Below are 23,025 nucleotides of genomic sequence, written 5' to 3'. Positions count from 1 at the left end.
TAGTCAGACAGTGTTTGAAACTAGCTTTGGCCTGATTACTAAATGTTCTTAAGCTTCATCTTCTATAAAACAGTTAGTATAATTGACTCATTTCTCCTGATTATAAAGATATAATTAAATGAAATAATGTTTATGAAATGGGTGGCACATAGGTCTTCACTACATGTTTGATGAATTATGCATGAATTGACCTAGTAGAGGGATATGTTTTTAGTAGTTATCCTATTATATTGTTTAGAAATTTTGCTAAATGTTACACAATGTTTACCTTTAGAGCCACAAGTAAAGGAAGCAGATCCAAACGTGCACTTGTCAAAGAAACATCAGCTTCAGGCTGTTTGGCAAGGATTCTTTGTAAAGCACTGTTTGAGGTGCTGCTGAAATTAATAATTCTCCTACTTCTCTCTGGATAATGATTCTTTCATCACATTAGTTTTGCTGAGAGAGCTACACGAGGGCTGGCTGGTGACTGCATTTGGAGCTCCATTGCACTGGGACATGGGGAACTTGTCATAAGCTGCCAGTTATCTCCATGCACCACCCAGAGAAGAAGGTCAAGGAGTTAGCACTTCTCTACCTGAGAACCTGATTTTGACCAGGAATCTTAACATCACTGAATATTAGATATGGAAGAAGAATGTCCTAACATTTATGTAAAATAAATATGTTATGAACCAGGGATTTAAAAGGAAGTCTGGCTTACAGAAAACATATCAACATTCTCCTTCTTAGAACCTTTCAGTATTTTCCAGCCAGTAAATAAAGTCAAAATTCCAAAGACTTGTTTAAATTTCTACATGAGTCATCATACCCTACCTTACCAAAGTCGTCTCTCATTATTTTGTATGTGCTGTATACTTCTACTTCTCCATGTATTTTGCTGACCTATAATTCCCATCACTTTACTATCCCTGAATATTTACTGAAACAGAATCCCTGCTTAGAATGTTCCAGTTCAACCCATTCTTCTATACTCAGTTCAAATGTTACCTTTTCCAGGTAGCCTTCCTTAATCCAATCAATACAAATTGATATTTCATTTAGTTTTGAATAAATAAGCACATTTTAAATAATGACATTTTATTTGAATGATAAAACACATCTTTTAAAAGTGCCACTCTGTACCAGGCAATGAGCTGAGGTCCAAAATGGATTATTCTCAATAAGCTCAGTTCTATTGGGAGACAAGAAAGGAACAAATAATATACTGTTAACTGTTACTGTATTTAGATAAAGTGCTACAGGAGTGTGAAGAAAGCCAAAGCGTAGTTGGTCTGTGGCTTCTCCAATATGATCTTCCCCCATGGGTAGTTTGAGATTATTTGAGGCATGGTGGCTGGGTTCTTCTTGTCCTAAGAAGGCAAGGAGAAAGGTTATGGCATTTCCTTTTCATGCAAAGTCACAGAATATCCCTTCCACCATTCCCTATTGGCACACATTCATAAAATCCACTCAGGTTTAGATAAGTAGACCTAGTCCCCATCACTTAATGAAAAGAGTGCCAATGCCAAGGTCACATTTGAACAAGAGCACGTGGATGAGAGATATTACTGTGGCCATCCTGGAAAATACAAACTACTGTTCTACCCGTTACCTTCTGTTTACTTGTCCACCATACTCCATAAGGAAACCCTTAAAACACAAGCCATCCATGAGTTTGTTTTCAAAGTTTGTGAGAACTGGGGTTGCCAGGGAGATTGTGTTTTATTCTGAAGATGGGTTTAGGGGAGAAGACTCGTGAAGGATGGAATAGGTGGTGACAGCATGGAGGAAAGAAAAAGAAAGTTGAGTACTGAGGTGTGGGGCACAGAGAAGGAAGGAGAACCCAGAACCAGTTCAGATCTGATGGGAGTTTTCTATCAATGATTGTTATACTAAGCCTTGTTTATCTCAATTTAGATGTAAATAATTAATTGCACGGTAAAGACATAATGAATTTTTGCTTAGGTCTTGTTTGTTAAGCTTAAATAATCAATTTGAATAAATAAATAAAGCTTAAGCCTTATTGATTAAGCTTTATTTACACGTGAATGTGAATGGGGTTATGTCAGATTTCTTGTGACAGGAACGTGATAGTTTCTAGGTAGAGCATAGTAGCACAAAGGGGTGAAGGAAGAATCCAAGCTGGGGAGTTTTCTGGAATTGGGGCGAGAGGAAAAAGATAATGTTTTGGTTTCTGAGCCTATTAGTCAGTCTTTTAATATTCTCATTGCTTAGACATGCAATATATAACACTGTTTAAGAGTCTAAAATGTGTTCATAGAAACCTGAGTTTTAGGCTACGTGCCGTGGCTCATGCCTATAATACCAGCACTTTGGGAGGCTGAGGCGGGCAGATCACTTGAGGTCAGGAGTTTGAGACCAGCCTGGCCAACATGGCGAAACCCCATCTCTACTAAAAATACAAAATTAGCTGGGCGTGGTGGCGGGTGCCTGTAATCCCAGCTACTTGGGAGTCTGAGGCAGGAGAATTGCTTGAACCTGGGAGGTGGAGTTTGCAGTTCGCCAACATCGTGCTACTGCACTCCAGCCTGAGTGACAGAGCAAGACTGTCTTAAGAAAACAAAAAACAAACAAACAAAAAAACCTGAGTTTTAACCACCCCTTCAATATTTAATAGCTGGATGAATTCAGAAAAATTATTGGCTTTGAAACCTCAGTTACCTTATCGCCAAAATGGGAATAGTAGCATCCCTTTCAAAGAGTTATTGGGGATTAAATATAATTCTATAAAGTTTGTACCTAGCAGTTTCTAATGCCTAGTAAGTACTCAAAAATGATAACCATTTAACAATGGTTAAAAATGGTTTAAATGGTTAAAAATGGTTAAATATGGTTATCATTTTTATAACCATTTTGATAAAAATGGTTAAAAATTGTTAAATATGGTTATCATTTTTATAACCATTTTGATTAAAAATGGTTGTTATATGCTTTAATATCTTTATATTTCTGCATTTTTTCTGAGCATTCGTTCTGCATTCAGCCATGTATAGTTTATCTCCTTTATAATTGTGTGGAGGGTGGCCTAGATTCTTTATCATCCTCCAGGTGGAACTCTTACCCTGGGAAATGATTTTCATGCAGCCTTAAAAAAATAAAAGTGAGCAGAAACGTCTGTGAGAGGAATTGCTTTGGTCAATGAGTGGTTAGAAGAATCCCAGTCCTAATTACCCAAATGTGTACAAGGACCCTCCAGTATACTCAAGTGCTCCTCCGTGCCTCGCATAATTTGGAGTGGCAGACAGTTATGCTGCTTGCATTATGATGAGAATAGAGACAGTGGGTATAGTTAATATTATCTTTCTTTAGGTTTCTACTCTCAGTTATGACTAGGTGAAACTCTAAACCTCTGGACTTTCCTGTGGGCTTAGCACTTAATTATGCAAACCAACTCCAACTTGCACAAATATACAAGGGATAAGGTCGGAGAGCAAGGTGGGGCGGCGTAAGGTGTAGGGACTTCCTTCCTTTTACTAGCTGTGTGATCCTGAGCAAATGGCTTAACTTCTGTGAGACTGTTTTCGCATCTGTCAAACGAAGATAACAATGCCTACCTCATGGGATTGCCGTGAGGATTAAATAGGTAAAGGACTAGAACAGCTCTTGGGGCACAGTAGGGCTTAATCAGTGTTATTTTTCCTTGGTTTCCTATTCTCTTGTAGGATAGTCATCCCAACAAATTATGCATAAAATAGAAACTTCCTAACCTTAGACACACCTGGAGCTGTAAGTTGTCAAGTCTGAATAACCTTCTCCTGCTAGTTATTACATTGTTCTCTCTTCTGCTGGCTGTGGAAATGTGTAACAATCCAACTCTCCCTGCATAGTCAATGGACTAATTTGCAAAAATTTGGAGGAAGAGCATAAATATTAAATGCAGCAGAAGCAGTAGGCTAAGTGAATCTTCTCACATTTCTTAGGAGTTTGGTTTTAGATAACGAACCTACTGGTGGTAGGAAAAACAAAGTTTTGACTTGAAACCTTTTTATAGGGAGGTGGTGTAGGGAGCAAATTATACCATTCTTCATACCTTGCGTTGCAATTTTAAGGTGTTGCAACTTCCTGAACTGCAACCTTGGCAGCCTAAGAACAGTATTTTCACTTGAACCCCTCAAAGCAACTCATTTAATACGCAGTAATTTATGCCTTATTTTCTCCCACCCCACATTTTTTTTCATTCTGCAAGCCTTTACTAATGGTGTGCTATGTTTTAATCACTATGTTAAACCTGGATACATTGTATAACCAATGCAATGTGAGACCATGTTATTTATATTGGTTGTTTGGTTAATTAACGAAATTTTTCAAAATATCATCAAAATGATGAATACGTACATTAAACATTTTATTTTAACTTATAACAGAGAAGGGCATATTTAATCATTAATCTTTTAATGCAAAGTTATGTTTTTTTTCTTTGATTATGAGTCTGCTGATAGGAGGTTGCAGTTATCCTACTTGAATAAACCCCACCCACATCACATTGTTTATAATTCCCAGTTTCCATTTCTTTAAAGTGGAGCTAAAACTTAGGTACATGACAAGCAAACTAAACATAAAATCTTTTACAATTTTTATTTTTTTCTTCTCAATCTTTTGAAACCATTTTTTTCTCATTGCTAATTTAGTAGCCTTTTAAAAATAGCTTACCTTCACTGAGTTTTTCCAAGGCATTCCATTTCTTTTTACTGGTATAGCAGCTCTTTTTTTAGAAGTAATTTTTAATAGTTGCAAAAATTTTCCATATGGGAGCAGCACAATTGCCTTGACCGATTACATTTTTTATCCTTGCACCATGTCCAATTCCCTTTCTCTTATTTTTTATTAATAAAATATAAATAATGCTACAATATTTTTTCTTTTTTTAAACCCACTAACACACTTATTTTTTAAATAATTTCCACTTTTATTTTAGATTCGGGGGTACACGTGCAGGTGTGTTGCATGGGCATATGGCATGATGCACCATAGGCATATGGCATAATGATCCCATTACCCGGGTGGTGAGCATAGTACCCAATAATTAGTTTTTCAGTCCTCCCCCCATGAGTAGTCCTCAGTCTCTATTGTTCCCATATTTATGTCCACATGTATCCAATGTTTAGCTCCTGCTTATAAGTGAGAACATGCAGTATTTGGTTTTGTTTCTTTGCTAATATTCTTAGGATGATGGTCTTTAGCTGCATCAGTGTTGCTGCAAACAACATGATTTCATTCCATTCACTTTTTATGGCTGCATAGTATTCCATGGTGTATATGTACCACATTTTTAAAAAATCTTGTCAATTGTTGATGGACACCTAGGTTGAATCCATGTATTTGCTGTTGTGAATAGTGCTGCAATGAACATATGAGTGCATGTGTCTTTATGATAGAATGCTTTATATTCCTTTGGGTATATACCTGGTAATGAGATGCTGGGTCAAATAATAGTTCTATTTTAGTTCTTTGAGAAATCTCCAAATTGCTTTCCACAGTGGCTGAACTAATTTACACTGCCATCAACAATATATAAGTGTTCCCTTTTCTTCGCAGTCTTGCCAGCATCTGACGTTCTTTGACTTTATAACAGTAACCATTCTGATTAGTGTGAGATGGTATTTCATTGTGGTTTTGATTTGTGTTTTTCTGATGATTTGTGATGTCGAGCATTTTTTCCTATATTTGTTGGCTGCTTGTATGTCTTATTTTGTGAAGTGTATGTTCAGGTCCTTTGGCCACTTTTTAATAAGGTTATTTGTTTTTTGTTTGTTGGGTTAAGTTCCTTATAGATTCTAGATATTAGTCCTTTGTCAGATGCATGATTTGCAAATACTTTCTCCACAATATTGCAAATAGATTCTGTGGGGTATTTATTCTGTTGATAGTTTCTTTTGTTGTGCAGAAGCTCTTTAGTTTCACTAGGTCACACTCATCAATTTTTGCTTTTGTTGCAATTGCTTTTGAGGACTTAGTCATAAATTCTCTGCCAAGGCTAGTGTCCAAAATGGTATTCCCTAGGGTTTCTTCTAGGATTTTTTTATAGCTTGAGGTCTTACATTTAAGTGTTAAGTGTTCATTTGAGTTAATTTTTGTATATGGTAAAAGGCAGGGGTCTAGTTCATTCTTCTGCATATGGTTAGCCAGTTATTCCCGTGTCATTTAGCACATAGGGAGTCCTTGCCACATTATTTATTTTTGTCTGCTTTGTAGAAGATCAGATGGTTATAGGTGTGCAGTTTTATTTCTGGGTCCTCTGTTCTCTTCCACTGATTTATGTACCTGTTTTTGTACCAGTACTATGCTGTTTGGGTTACTATAGCCTTATAGTGTAGTTTGAAGTCAGGTAATGTGCTACCTTTGGCTTTGTTCTTTTTGCTTAGGATTGTTTTGGCTATTCATGCTCTTTTTGGTTACAGATGAATTTTAGATTTCTTTTGTAATTCTGTGCAAAATGATGTTGGTAGTTTGATAGAAATAGTGTTTAATCTGTAGATTGCTTTGGGCAGTATGGTCATTTTAATAATAATAATTTTTCTAATCCATGAGCCTGGAATGTTTTTTCCACCTGTGTCATCTCTAATTTCTTTCAGCAGTGTTTTGTAGTTGTCCTTGTAGGGATCTTTTACTGCTTTGGTTAGATGTATTCCTAGGTATTTTTTTTTTTGTGTGTGTATGGCATCTTTTTGCTCCCATATTTAATGGATTTATAATCATAGTTAATTAAATGACATGATTACAATAACACATATAACAAGCAAAAAGAGATTTTGGAACAAACATCACTGATGCTTGGCAAATTTACATCCTAACCATTGGGAGCAAAGATGCATGAACATAGTTTGAACAGCCTACCAATCCTAAGCATTTAGTTGAAGTGGTTCTCAGTCAGCATGCTACACGTACACACACACACACTCAAATAAACACACACGGAGTATATATTAATGATAAAAAAGTTGTACACTTTCATCTCAGTAAGTCATACGTAGCTAACCCCCACTGTTTGTTTTCAAAATATCATCAACAAACCTTCATAAGAAATATCTAAGCTGGGTGAACCCCACCCTGTTTAATTCAACAAGCTGTCACTGACCATCTACTTTATGCTAAGTGCTGAGGCAATAAAAATGAAAGGTCATCTCCTTTTAACTGGAGAGACAGCCCCTTAAGTAGATCATTTCAGCATGTTCTTCTAAACAAAAGAATTTTTTTTTTTTGGCCTGAGGAATCATGGTGGTACCTACTAAGCCTCTTCACTAAATGTTGCTTTAAAAAAACAACTCCTTCGACTCAACACATTATACATTACAAAAGTGCTACACTGGTGCTGCTCAGATGTAGGTGGTCCAGTTGGTGTGAGACATGAAATTGTTGGACCGATTCCTTTGCAGGAATGACATCTGGGTAACTGCCCACAGCAGCATTTCATAGGCGAGATTGTTAGCGCTGCTATACCACCCTTGAGTCCTCTGACCTCATGATCATTCATGAAGCAATATTACTTTGCTTTTTGTCATTTAATAAGTCATACAAATTGCCTTAAACTGCCATAAAGTGTGGCATTATGCTCCCAAACATTTAAAAAAGAGACTCCTGATTTAGCCACACATTTTTCCCCTCAACACCTCTTTCTTAATAGTATAGAAGAGAAATTCATCCGTACAAGCAAGGAGAGTTGGCTTTATTGAATTGTTAGTCTTTACTGCTACAAGGGAATGAGTTAAGGGTATGTTGCCAAGAAACAAAACAGTGGAACATCACAATTAGAGGTGTGAATTTCAGACATGAGATTGTTTTACCAATTTTCACAGGGATCACCACCTGGTACTCACCAAAGCTATTTTGAGACTGTCTTTTATCATCCATGGGTATTAAAACAACCAGCAAGCAGTCGCTCTTTGTTAGTTTATGACCCATAAGTACTTATTAAATGGAGAAGCTACCAAATACAGGATCAAAAATCAGAGTAAGGGAGATGCCACACCCTGCTTTTATAACCAAACTATTCTTTCAAGGGTGTCTTGAAATTTTCCCAGTTAACTTGTGAATATTATTAACATTCTATCCAAACTCTCAAAATGAATTCTGTATTAGCTTGGTTGCATTTGGAAATAAATACAAAGTTTTCTTTGATAGAAAATCTTTCTGTTCCAAAGGACGTGGTTTAGGTATGGTGTTTTGTTATTCTGATTACTCTGAAATTTCTGAAACAAGACATCCTGTATAATAAGTACCATCTCTGGAGCAGTAATTAATTCTCTGTTTCATTCTGGAATGAAAATGCCCGAGGAAAGAGATGTTTTGAAGAGGAATCTGTTGTGTTGACTGCTCACCAAGCCTGCAGGCTGCTATGGATGGAAGCAGCCCTAGGGGGTTCCTATGCACAGCATATGTAGAATTTTGGTTCTGAGGTCCTGGCCATAATTGATTGGAAAAGGGGTCGGTATCTGAATTGAGGCTGGTCAGCAGCCTATGTGGTGGTCTGGTGTAAGAGCTATTCCTAACTCTGATCAGTTTTGACACTGATAAAGTGAACTATAAAGTCTTTCTCCACTGGGTGTTTGAATAAGAAATGTAGAGTCAACAATTGTCAGTGGAGGCAGAGAACACAAAGAGGACATCATGAGAGATGTAAACGGGTTTCATGAAACAGTAGAAGTCACGAAGCTGTATGAGCCTTGAGTAAGCAGAAGCTCAGTATAGGCAGAAAGCTCGAGATGTCTAGGAGAGGGACATCATAACAGTGGCAATTATAACAACAAGAGCAGATGAAGTGGAGAAGGACAGTGTTGAGTCACTAATGGCAGTGTACTAGAGCCAATGAAGCTGACTACTGAGAGAGTGACAGGAAAACTTGGTTGCTAAGGTTCTGTTAAATCTTAATGATCTTCCAGGCTTTTAGCAGTATCCTTATCTATGTGAGAACTGCATTCTACTGTTAAAGTTCCCATTTTCCTTATTTCTATTTGTAGAAAAGGTAATCTGAATGAGCCAAAGTAAAGGGAATTTTATTCCACAAGTAGATATTACCCCTCCATTTTAATCCTTGTTAACTCACTCTGGCAAAACCTGCTACACTCCCAAATAATCCACTAAAATTATTTAAAAAACACCAGCAACAACAATAATAATACAGTTGTAGTCTTTTGTTGGAGGAAGTGGAAAGAGGGTTGGTATACATGACTACTCATGTTCTACTGACTGCTTCTTATGGATGATCAGTAGCAAGCCCAATGCTTAGCATACCTCATTTCTAACCCCATAAGAAACATCAAAGGTAGTTACTGTAAAATTCATATTACACATTGAAGACACTGAGGCTTAGAAAGGGCCAGTGAATTGCCTAAGTGCACCCTGCAATCGGGAATCAGAGTGGGAATCTTTATCCAAGTCTACCTGGCTCCATAGTAGATGTACTTCCCACTGCATATCATGGCTTAGCCTTTGCCACCCCCATGACATTCATACTCCCAAGGAAACAGGTGTGTGGGATAGAAACAAAAGTCACTACTGCAAGGGCCACTGAGATAGGATCCATGTTGGGAGCAGGCAGTCAGACAGGCAGGCAGGGCCCACTATTCCTGATAGATTACTGCCACTCTATCTTGTGCAACATGGTTATCGTGAACAGGCAGCATTTATTAAGTCACGCCACTCAGTCAGGTGTTTTATTGCCGATATCACTGTAATTTATATGTAAAAACACAATCAGTTCCCTTCACCTTGTGAGAAATCTGACAGAAAGGAGGTGACAGATGGCAGCTAGAATGTTCCCCAGTTGTGATGTGGATCATGGAAAATTGGACAGTTGGTCTATATGGGTATTTCTGGCAGAAATCATGAGGAAGTGGGAGTTACACACTGAAGCCCCATTCATCTTAGTCTTCAGAGTCAGCTGTCTCAGGTGGGGTGAGGCAGTTGGAGACTGACTGACAATGAAATATGTCAGCTCGTTCATCAGGGACTGACAAGGCTCCAGGTGAGAGATCATGCATGGCAGTGGGGCTATCGAATTGGCTGAGGCTACTGAGTTCCACTTAGAGACCACAAGCCTCCATCTCTCCTGACTGGAGGGTGCTACAATTTGGTAATTTAGAGGGGTAGTCCTAATTAAGAGAAGTTAATGTTTCTTCCACCTGCTGGGTGATTCCCTTCGGAGAAGGGGAGTAGGGCTAACCTGTATGGATGATGCTCATGCCCAGGCCTTGTTCTAGGTACCAGGGATAAACTGTCCGCTTTTAGGACTGGCAGTTGAGAAACTGAAAAGGAAAGAGCACTGTTAATATGATTTTGATTCTCTGGGTTGGGGACCAGTCTTTAAAAAAGGCAATGGTCCGGATTTCAGTTGAAGATGCATGTTCTCAAGCCCCTCTACTATGGTTGGGGGTGGAGGCTTTATACTTATCACAGGCAGGCATTAGGGCAGAAAGAGGTAAAGCGGGTCCTTGCCCTGAAGGCATTCAGAGCCTAGTAAGGAGGAAAGACAATTAACCTTGTGAGTATAATGCAGTGTGATGGCTGTTATGATGGAGCTACCAAGGAGATTTCCCTTGGTGTGTCCCTAGCAGACTATGATGGCTGCTGATACCCTTACTGTCCTCTCTGCATCTTATACTCTCTATGTCCTACTACAGGCTGGATACCTGACTTCCAGACCCTTACCCAGAAGCTTCTCTTTGTCCTGTCTCCTGTCTCCAGCTAATTGGCCTATGTTATTTCTAGTATTCCTACTAAGGGACTGGGTTCCACTAAAGTATATGCTTAAAGTTTAAAGTTCCCTGATATTGAAAGGATAGTTAGAAATCTCTCCTTTGACCCTTTTGTTCCATGGATTTTGGAGGAGTACAAAATTGGGTAGATTGTTTGTAAAGTTTTTGTGAAAGCTTTTCTCTTTGAGTTAGGTTTGAACTGCGACCTTGCCTAACTCCTATGCAGTGTGTGTGTGTGTGTGTGTGTGTGTTTGTGTGTGTGTGTGTGTGTGAGAGAGAGAGAGAGAGAGAGATAATGCAATGAATACAATCCTCTATGCTCTGCTTGCTTTATAGCAAGTTGCTCCAGGACTCCCAAATGCAGGGGAAGGATGGATTCTGTTAGCAGTAACAGATTCTTATAAGCATTAGGGACTCACTAGATTTATAATTACAGGAGTGAGAGGATTATATTTGTCTTTAAAATTGTCACCCAGGTAGTACTGTGGATGAGAAGTTGAGGTAGAAATGACAGATTTGGGAACTAGATGAACGGGGTCATCAAAACAACTTCCCCTACTACTTCTAATTTTGTCTGAACAAGTCCATCCAGCTAAGCATTGAGGAAAAGGAAGAAAGAAGAGAGAAAGCAGGTGAATCTTTGAGTTTCCTCTGAGATATGAAAGGATGTATGCTATTTCTTAAATATCGTGGATTGAGCACTGTTGCTGAGACCAGAAAATACAGCTTGCAGCCTATTTCCTCAAGGAATAATAGTGGAAAGAAAGAAAGCTTTAGGCTGTTTAGTCTGTAAAATAAACTAATCTCCAACAGGCTTTCCTGTCAATGCTAACTACCAGAACAGAGCTTTAGCATAGAAGAGAAAGTAAGGACAAGGAAAATATTAGAATTATTCCAACTGGCCCATTTCCCTCCCTCAATTTTTAAAATAGAAATACCGTATGGTTCCATATGATAGAATATCTTTAGTGTAGTGTTATATATAGTCTCTTTGTTGATATGACTGATTTTTTTATTTGTTTACACTTTCATCCCCAAATGGTTAATGATGTATGAATGTGAGGCCAGAATGTAATGCCAGCAGATAGAGAATTTATCTGGAAGAAGTTTAAAGCATTAGTTCAGGTAATAGCAGCTTATTAGCATTTATTTTTCAATGTCAAAAAATATACACTCCTTTAAGGACAGTGACAGCTATGTAATTTTTGGGGCCCAATGCAAAATAAACATGTGAAGCCCTAGCAAGGCATAGTAGTCAATTTCTTCTTCTCCTGTGTCTTCTGCCCTAATCAATAGTGAAGGGCAACCCCTAAAGGTTTTCAACCTCCTTTCAGGAACTTGCCTGGTACCAGGATTGGGGATGGGTGAGGGACCATCTCCAAATTGCTGTTAAACTCCCTGTGGTGTTGCTAGCCCAGGGCAGAGATGGTTGCTGACTTACTCTACTCCCAGACACCACCCCTCAATGCAGACCTTCACCTTGCCTGTACCAAGGCCCCTGAAGGAGGTGGAGCAGGGTGGAGAGAACTGGGCCTTGAGACCTTTTGTTGCAGGTCAGCAGCAGGCTGGGGTGGGAAAACAAGGATCAGAGATGATGTGGGATAGAGACAAAGGGCCTGAAGAGGAAGCCTGAGAATATGTTGAGGAGGTGAGGAAGTGGCAGGAGGGAGGACCCTGTGTGAGCTGATGCATCAAGCTCCCACCAGCCCATGCTCCATTGTCCCATCATGCTTTACTTTAAAAAGCCAATTCAAAGACAAAATTATTAAAAATTTCAAGACAATTGCTGTAGAGCATTAAACCCCAAGTGCATGGGCCCTTATGAGCGTGGAGCCCTGCATGACTGCACAGGTTGCAAGCTCAAGAAACAGACTCTGTTTAAAGAACTATTCGTTGTTGCTGATGAACCAGGCAGCATGGAGTTTTCAGCAGGGGAATGTGGAAGCTAGAGAAGCAGTTGTTAGGCTTTGGGAAGAACACCTGGTTAGAGCTCTGGCTCCCTCATCTCCTGGTATCTAACCTCTGACAAGCCATTTCTCCTCTCCTGGTACAGTTAATCTGCATCTCTAAAATGGGGAATCTAAGGCAGAAAATCTAAGTGTGTCTGTGTGTGTAAGTTCAAGGTCACACAACTAAACACTGGCAGAGAGGTTCATCCTTACCCTGTATAACTCCAAGATCCATACTATTTGCCTATATGATTTTGTCTTCTTAGGCAATAATGTCAGTGGTTATTAACCCTTTAGTGTGTTGAGACTTTGACAAGTTAGTGACCTCCACAAATCTGCCATGAAGAATAATAAAGCATGTGGAAAGCCATTTTGCATAAAATTTCAGGGGGTTTACAGAGCTGATATGGTTTGGGTCTGCGTCTCTGCCCAAATCTGATGTCAAATTACAATCCCCGGTGTTGGAAGTGGGGCCTGGTGGGAAGTGATTGGATCATGGGGGTGGATTTCCACCTTTGGTGCTATTCTCACGACAGTGAGTGAGTTATTTTGAGATCTGTTTGCTTAAAAGTGTGTAGCACCTTCCCCTTCTTCTCTCTTCCTCCTTCTCAGGCCATGTAAAGCCCCAGATTCCCCTTTGACTTCCACCATTATTGTAAGTTTCCTGAGGCCTCCCCAGCCATGCTTCCTGTGCAGCATGCAGAATCATGAGCCAATTAAACGTTTTGTCTTTATTAATTACCAAGTCTCAGCTATTTCTTTATAGTATTACCCATTGCCAGAACAGACTAATACAGAGCCCCTGAAGCCTATCTATGAACCAGGTTGAAAGCCCTGAAGAAGTGAAAATGCCTCCCATATTGCCTGAGAGATGAGGCTTTCAACTGGGATGTACTGAGTTTGTACTGGCTGCGTTGCAGAATGCTACATTCTCTTTCTCATTAATTTCACAGACTCTCTCGGACAAAGTATTCTTTTCTGGCTCTTGGTTTTCTCCTGCCTTATTTTTGTGGTAGCAACACATTTTCTTCACTGACTTCTCCACAGGGAGATCTCCCTGCCTTATGCACACTCTGTTAGGAACAAGTCATCATTTTGAAGAAAAACAAGAGCAGTCTTTTGAAATGAATCCCTTTAAAGGACATCTGGTGTGACATTAAGCTTCATTCCTTTCTGGTCTAGAGAGCCACAATCACACAGGCTGGGTGTGTGCAGGATGCAACTTTCACAACTCCAGTCGCTGCTGTAGGCAGCACAGGGCCCCATAGATGGCGTCAGTAGCCCAAAGATGAAGTCTGGAGGCAAAAGCCTGTATCTTTCAGGCTTGGCAGTGTATTATTTATGAAGGGAAATTAACTTTGAAATCTTCTTAGTTTGCCCCCAGCAATATACACAGGAAACCGGATTTTCTCAGTACAAGGTAATAAATAGTCTTTCTAACAAATTAGATGAATTCTTATGTCTGTTTTCTGGTACTTTGTAGTTATGGGTATTTGGCTTCTTTTTTGTTATTAATATTAAAAATACCCCTGCTTAACAGAGAAGAATGTCCAGTGGACTTGTGAAGTCTTGGGAGGAGAGGGACAAAAAATCAAAATCCTGATGAAATGCAAAAGACTCAGTCTGGAAATTCTGTATTGTTGCTTAAAAGCTAATTTTCAGCTCTTTTCACGTTCATTGTTATAGTCAGTTCATATGCAGTGTGGCAGAAAGAGTATTCTGCTTTAGAGTCAGGCAAATCTGAATCTGAATTTTTTTTTTTTTTTTTTTTTTTGCCATTTGGAAGTTGTGTGATTCTAGGTGAGTTCCTTAAATTTCCTGAAACTTAGTTTCTTCATGTGCAAAATGGGTTTATGATACCTAGTTTATAGAGTGGTTGTGCACACCATGTGAGTCATGTAAACTAGATGGTGCAGGGTGAACATTCAATAGATACTAAGTCTATTCCTTTTTATAAACATGTTGCTGGCCTGAAGATATTGCAGATTACCTATATTCATAATATCTGTGAGAGAGTTTTCAAGTGAGAATTTGCCTGAAATAAATGTTTGGATATTACTTGAGAAGAAAAGGATAGAGAAGTAACTATGTTTCCAGAAGGTAATTAAAATTTTATACAATGGCAGATGAACATGGAAGACAAGTGCCATATGAGTCATGTGGCTCTGAAAAGTACATTCTGCCAACATAATATCACAAATAAGACCAAGGACTTGGAATGTCTTAGAATAACAGTTAATTTCGCAACATGGTAGAGCAATCACCTATGACTGAGTCATATCTCAGCTCCAATAGTTCCTAATTATGCAACCTGAGGCAGGTTGCACATAACTTCTCTGAACCTCAGTTTCCACATATGTAAAATGTAGATGGCATCATTATTTTCCTATTCCATGAGAAAAGGATTGTCTTGAGGGTGAAACAAGCTAGTATGTAATAGTAACTTAGGCCAGTGTTAAGCAAATGGTAAGCAGTTCTTGTTGACGTTTTTGCTGTTATACATGAGGATGTTGCAGTGGATAAGCCAAAAGATCTGTTGCTAGAAACAGATTGTTTTTGTTCTGGTCACTTAATGACAATGTGAATCTGGGCAAATCATTGACTTAGTTTTCTCTTTGATAAAATGCTTATCATCATGGTAATAATCCCTACACTGGCCCCCTCAGAGGATTTTCCTGAGCATTGGCTATAGCCTAATGTAGCTGTAATTCAGAGATGTGGATGGATGCGCTGAAAATCTTATTAGGAGAAGCCATGTCAAAGGAAGCCTGAGGTGACTGTCTTAAAAAGAGGAACAGCTGCACAGGAAAAAGACGCTTAAGAGCTAAGAACAACCAGATAGCATCCAGAAGGGGGAAAAAACCTGTGATTACTCTGTGTTCCTTTCACAAGGAGGAAATGAAAGGAGAACAACATCTTCTAAAATGCCCCAGGGAATCATGTGCACAACTGACACCATGCCACAGACAGTAATCAGGGAGAGCTGTGAGAGGAGAAATCCAGACAGTGCCTAAAACTGAGGCTCTGGGAAAAATGACACAGGAAGCTGCCTCTTTCCTCAGCCTTCTGAGTGAAGTGAAGGACATAGATGGAAGTTTAGGCAGCTTGGGGAATTTTGGGAATCTGTGCAACACTACCAACGTGACTATTGTTATATATGATTTCTGAATTTTACATTTGTCTTGAGGTAAATTTGTGGTTAGAGGATATTTCTGACATTTCAGGTATTTCCAGGAGGGGTAAAGGTGGTGACATCCACAACAAAGGTCATATACTATGCAATTAATGTTCCTAAGCATTGGCCTGGCTATAAGATATCAACATGCTTTGTAAACTGTAAAAGGGGCATTCAAATATTTGTCATAAGCATAGCTGTGATTACTACATCTTGAATGGCAGCATGATAAAGTAGATAGAACATAATTTTGAAATCAGCTATTTTCGGGTCTGAATCTTGTCTCAGCCACTCCCTGGTGGTAGGTGTAATTTGGGAGAAAATAAATTCTAGGTGATGGGGCAACATATAAGTAAGAAGAAAAAGAGAAAATTAAAGGGAAGGGCACCAATTTCAGGAACAGGTATATATCAGCAGCAGGGAGGTCAAACAGGAAGTAATGAAGGTTTTTCAAGCAAAGGGATGTCTCAAACCATGGGAATCCAGGACCAGTTCAGAGACCTGCACACGGAGATAGTCAGTTAGATCCAGTAGGTTTGGCAGGTAGCGACTCTTAGCTGCCTTCTGAGGTTCTGTAGCAGGGCTCCAGCCTTTGCTGTAATTAGAAAGACAAGGAGGGTCTCAATTCTATTTGTTTACTGGGGAAGTGTTTATTGAGCATCACTTTCATGGCAAGTACTATTTTAGTTGTTGGGGATACAGAAGTATAGTGACAGCAAAGATCCCTGCCTCGGGGTTGCAGTCCTAGTCTCTGATAAAACAGACTTAAAACCAACAAAGAACAAAAGACACAAAGAAGGCTATTACATAATGGTAAAGGGATGAATTCAACAAGAAGAGCTAACTATCCTAAATATATATGCACCCAATACAGGAGCACCCAGTTTCATAAAGCAAGTCCTTAGAGACTTATAAAGAGACTTAGACTTCCACACAATAATACTGGGAGACTTTAACACCCCACTGTCAACATTGGACAGATCAACAAGACAGAAAGTTAACAAGGATATCCAGGAATTGAACTCAGCTCTGCACCAAGTGGACCTAATAGACATCTACAGAACTCTTCACCCCAAATCAACAGAATATACATTCTTCTCAGCACCACATCGCACTTATTCCAAAATTGACCACATACTTGGAAGTAAAGCACTCCTCAGCAAATTGTAAAAGAACAGAAATGATAACAAAATGTCTCTCAGACCACAGTGCAATCAAACTAGAACTCAGGATTAAGAAACTCACTCAAAGCCACTCAACTACATGGAAACTGAACAACCTGCTCCTGAATGACTACTGGGTACATAACGAAATGAAGGCAGAAATAAAGATGTTCTTTGAAACCAATGAGAACAAAGACACAACATACCAGAATCTCTGGGACACATTTAAAACAGTGTGTAGAGGGAAATTTATAGCACTAAATGCCCACAAGAGAAAGCAGGAAAGATCTAAAATTGACACTCTAACATAACAATTAAAAGAACTAGAGAAGCAAGAGCAAGCATATTCAAAAGCTAGCAGAAGGCAAGAAATAACTAAGATCAGAGCAGAAATGAAGGAGATAGAGACACAAAAAACCCTTCAAAAAATCAATGAATCCAGAAACGGATTTTTTGAAAAGATCAACAGAACTGATAACCGCTAGCAAGATTAATAAAGAAGAAAAGAGAGAAGAATCAAATAGACGCAATAAAAAATGATAAAGGGGATATCACCACCAATACCACAGAAATACAAACTACCATCAGAGAATACTATAAACACCTCTATGCAAATAAAGTAGAAAATCTAGAAGAAATGGATAAATTCCTTGACACATACACCCTCCCAAGACTAAACCAGGAAGAAGTTGAATCCCTGAATAGACCAATAACAGGCTGGTGAAATTGAGGCAATAATTAATAGCCTACCAACCAAAAAAAGTCTAGGACCAGACAGGTTCACAGCTGAATTCTATCAGAGGTACAAAGAGGAGCTGGTACCATTCCTTCTGAAAGTATTCCAATCAATAGAAAAAGAGGGAATCCTCCCTAACTCATTTTATGAGGCCAGCATCATCCTGATACCAAAGCTGGGCAGAGACACAACAAAAAAATAGAATTTTAGACCAATATCCCTGATGAACATCGATGGAAAAATCCTCAATAAAATACTGGCAAACTGAATCCAGCAGCACATCAAAAAGCTTATCCACCATGATCAAGTGGGCTTCATCCCTGGAATGCAAGGCTGGTTCAACATACACAAATCAATAAATGTAATCCAGCATATAAACAGAACCAAAGACAAAAACCACATGATTATCTCAATAGATGCAGAAAAGGCCTTTGACAAAATTCGACAGCCCTTCATGCTAAAAACTCTCAATAAATTAGGTATTGATGGGATGTATCTCAAAATAATAAGAGCTATTTATGACAAACCCACAGCCAATATCATACCGAATGGGCAAAAGCTGGAAGCATTCCCTTTGAAAACTGGCACAAGACAGGAATGCCCTCTCTCACCACTCCTATTCAACATCGTGTGGAAGTTCTGGCCAGGACAATCAGGCAGGAGAAAGAAATAAAGGGTATTCAATTAGGAAAAGAGGAAGTCAAATTGTCCCTGTTTGCAGATGACATGATTGTATATTTAGAAAACCCCATCATCTCAGCCCAAAATTTCCTTAAGCTGATAAGCAACTTCAGCAAAGTCTCAGGATACAAAATCAATGTACAAAAATCACAAGCATTTTTACACACCAATGACAGACAAACAGAGAGCCAAATCATGAGTGAACTCCCATTCACAATTGCTTCAAAGAGAATAAAATACCTAGGAATCCAACTTACAAGGGACATGAAGGACCTCTTCAAGGAGAACTACAAAGCACTGCTCAACAAAATAAAAGAGAACACAAACAAATGGAAGAATATTCCATGCTCATGGATAGGAAGAATCAACATTGTGAAAATGGCCATACTGCCCAAGGTAATTTATAGATTCAATGCCATTCCCATCAAGCTACCGATGGCTTTATTCACAGAATTGGAAAAAACTACTTTAAAGTTCGTATGGAACCAACAAAGAGCCTGCATTGCCAAGACAATCCTAAGCCAAAAGAACAAAGCTGGAGGCATCACGCTACCTGACTTCAAACTATACTACAAGGCTACAGTAACCAAAACGGCATGGTACTGGTACCAAAACAGAGATATAGACCAATGGAACAGAACAGAGCCCTCAGAAATAATACCACACATCTACAACCATCTGATCTTTGACAAACCTGACAAAGACAAGAAATGGGAAAACAATTCCCTATTTAATAAATGGTGCTGGGAAAACTGGCTAGACATATGTAGAAAGCTGAAACTGGATCCCTTCCTTCCACCTTATACAAAAATTAATTCAAGATGGATTAAAGACTTAAATGTTAGACCTAAAACCATAAAAACCCTAGAAGAAAACCTAGGCAATACCATTCAGGACATAGGCATGGGCAAGGACTTCATGTCTAAAACACCAAAAGCAATGGCAACGAAGGCCAAAATTGACAAATGGGATCTAATTAAACTAAAGAGCTTCTGCACAGCAAAAGAAACTACCATCAGAGTGAACAGGCAACTTACACAATGGGAGAAAATTTTTGCAATCTACTTATCTGACAAAGGGCTAATATCCAGAATCTACAAAGAACTCCAACAAATTTACAAGAAAAAAACAAAGAACCCCATCAAAAAGTGGGCAAAGGATATGAACAGACACTTCTCAAAGAAGACATTTATGCAGCCAAAAGACACATGAAAAAATGCTCATCATCACTGGCCATCAGAGAAATGCAAATCAAAACCACAATGAGATACCATCTCACACCAGTTAGAATGGTGATCATTAAAAAGTCAGGAAACAACAGGTGCTGGAGAGGATGTGGAGAAATAGGAACACTTTTACACTGTTGGTGGGACCATAAACTAGTTCAACCATTGTGGAAGTCAGTGTGGCGATTCCTCAGGGATCTAGAACTAGAAATACCATTTGACCCAGCCATCCCATTACTGGGTATATACCCAAAGGACTATAAATCATGCTGCTATAAAGACACATGCACACGTATGTTTACTGGGGCACTATTCACAATAGCAAAGACTTGGAACCAATCCAAATGTCCATCAATGATAGACTGGATTAAGAAAATGTGGCACATATATACCATGGAATACTATACAGCCATAAAAAATGATGAGTTGATGTCCTTTGTAGGGACATGGATGAAGCTGGAAACCATCATTCTGAGCAAACTATCGCAAGGACAGAAAACCAAACACCACATGTTCTCACTCACAGGTGGGAATTGAGCAATGAGAACACTTGGACACAGGAAGGGGAACATCATGCAGCGGGGCCTGTCGTGGGGTGGGGGCAGAGGGGAAGGATAGCATTAGGAGATATACCTAATGTAAATGAGGAGTTAATGGGTGTAGCACACCAACATGGCTCATGTGTACATTTGTAACAAACCTGCATGTTGTGCACATGTACCCTAGAACTGAAAGTATAATTAAAAAAAAAAATCCCTGCCTCATGGAGCCCCTCAGAGCCACTTGCTTTGTGTAGTAAGCTAACCCATATTAGAACTGGTGGTCTCTTTCCCATATGTACTGGTCCAAGGTGCTGGTAGACTCTTTCCTTCAGAAAATGCACAGTATTTTATACTTAATAAACTCTCCTTACCATTCTGTGTTTTCAATCCCTGCCTTGCTTGTGTGTTTTTCTTTTCAGGTTCTGGGCCATTTGAAGGGTTGCTTTTTGTTGTTGTTTTGTTGTTTGTTTCTGAATCTTTTGTGTTTAGTAGAACATAGTGTATGTCCAATGTGCTCAGCTTACATTTGGCACTCAGTAAAGTGTTTTCAGTGATTAAAAGAAATGACTGGGCCAGGATCAGTGGCTCACACCTGTAATCCCATCACTTTGGGAAGCCGAGGAGGAGTTCAAGGCCAGCCTGACCAACATGGTGAAACCCCATCTCTACATAAAATACAAAAATTCGCCAGGCGTGGTGGCACGCACCTGTAGTCCCAGGTACTTGGGAGGCTGAGGCAGGAGAATCGCTTGAACCCAGGAGGCAGAGGTTGCAAGGAAAGAGCAAGATTCTGTCTCAAAAAAGAAATGACTATAGGTAATAAATGAGTCATTTTTGCATATATCTTGGCTGTACAACTAAATATATAACAAAAATTATTGATAGCAATAAGACAGGCTATTTATATGTATATACAAATCTATAAAAATCAATTGAATTCTTACTCATATCCTATTAATATAGAGCTTGGAAATTGCCAAAAAATATATTTCATGAGACTGGCCAATGCCCCTAGCCTGTACATCACCTGATATTTCTACATGTATACTTTATGTTTTTTTCCTAAACACAAAGGCTTTTTTGTTCTCATGGAAACAAATTACATAGACTCAATGGGAAAAGCAAAGGAAGATACAAATAATAGGATACCTATGTCTTATTCCTGGGAGGAAATACTAATTGATATGAAGATAGTAATATTCCCTAGTTCATATTTATATCTGGTACAATATTGGAGTCTTTGCAAATATTTCTCAGACATTAAATTTTTTGAAATAGAAATCTTTATGGAAGAGTGGGCAAGAGTGACGGAAGTTTTTTTTAAAGGCAATAACAGTGTCATTGCTATATAAGATTTTTGAAATGAAAATCAAAACTACATGCTATGGAGCTGAAAACTGGATAAATTCAGAAATACATTTAAATTACTAAAGTAGATATCTAAAAATATTTGTTAAAGAGAGATTCAATATATCTCAGGCCTCAAAATTTAACAAAAGTATTATAATAATGAGAAAATTAATGAATATTGAATGTCCTGTGGGGGCAGCTGAATACCAGTATAAAATATGTTAACTTGAATTAATTTCTTATGGTATGCACTATTCATTCCTTATTCCGTATTCTATGCTCTGACAATTTTCAGAGGGATCAAAGAGTTAAACATTTCCTCTAGAATCTGTAGAAATCTAGAATGAAATGAAATCATACAGTAAATTTATGCTCTTTGGATGCAAGATATATTTTTACAAGCTGAGATGTAATTGAAGAAATACTTAAAAGAAACTAAAAGATAAGAGGCTGAATATATGGCAATCATAACTGATAAAAACTTGCAAACTGAATATCTAACAAGGACTAACTTTTCAGTAATATCTAACAACTTATGAAGTGTTTATATACTTCATTCGATTTTCTAAAATTTTTCTGCTCCAAGGGTGGTCCTCAGTTCATCAGTGCTGGCGTCACCTGGATCTTACTAGACATGCAGAATCCCAGGCCCAGCCTCAGAACTACTGAGTCAAGATCTGAATTGTAACAAGATCTCCAGGTGATTCATATACACATTTAAGTGTGAGAAACTCTGTTCTAAATTACCCATTGAGGAAACTGAGGCATAAGAAGGTTTAGTAATTTGTTAAAGATGTCAGAGTCACAGAAAAGAGTGGAATTAGATTTCTAGGTCTTTTAACTACAAATTCCTTTTGTTCACTTATTCATTTATTAATTTGACATGTGTTAAATGAATGCCTATGTATGGGCACTGACCAGAGTTGTGTACAGTAGTGCCCTGTATGCCTGATCTTCACAGACCCTTTCCTGAAATACTGGTCATGATCTTTCCTTAGCACTAAGATGCTTCAGTTCAAATAGTAGAAAATACCATAACATTTAACAATCTACTTTCTTATCATCATAGTTAAATATCTTTAAAGTAGGTATTTCAATTTAACAAGATAAATATAAATGGTGAATCTCAATTCTATCAAGGTATAGAAAATAAGTACACTTTTGCTAAGGGCACAAAAATGTTGTCTTTTTCGTCTGGAGCACAAGACAATTATATGTCAGAAGAGCCATAAGACTACTAACATTTTTTAGAGGGAGTTTCACTCTGTCACTCAAGCTGGAGTGCAGTGGTGCGATCTCTGCTCGCTGCAACCTACACCTCCCAGGTTCAAGCAATTCTTGTGCCTCAGCCTCCTGGAGTAGCTGGGACTACAGGCACATGTCACCATGCCCAGCTAATTTTTGTATTTTTAGTAGACATGGTGTTTCACCATGTTGGCCCATCTGGTCTCGAACTCCTGACCTCAAGTGATCTGCCTGCCTTGGCCTCACCAAGTGCTGGGATTACAG

At 38.7% G+C, this 23,025-nt stretch overlaps 1 long non-coding RNA gene across 1 annotated transcript in view; it reads right to left on the bottom strand.

Annotated features, from left to right (window-relative positions):
- Window positions 1-1,279: 1,279 nt before the first annotated feature.
- Window positions 1,280-23,025, bottom strand: part of LOC129048723 (uncharacterized) — a 68,765-nt gene continuing 47,019 nt past the window's right edge. The window contains exon 3 of the long non-coding RNA XR_008511301.1: window positions 1,280-1,352. This is a non-coding gene — a long non-coding RNA (uncharacterized LOC129048723). The remainder of the gene's footprint in view (window positions 1,353-23,025) is intronic.

The sequence above is a fragment of the Pongo abelii genome, chromosome 9, assembly GCF_028885655.2.
Source record: "Pongo abelii isolate AG06213 chromosome 9, NHGRI_mPonAbe1-v2.0_pri, whole genome shotgun sequence".
Taxonomy (NCBI): domain Eukaryota; kingdom Metazoa; phylum Chordata; class Mammalia; order Primates; family Hominidae; genus Pongo; species Pongo abelii.
The sequence above is the reverse complement of the archived record's forward strand: the minus strand, read 5'-3'. Positions and strand labels throughout refer to the sequence as shown.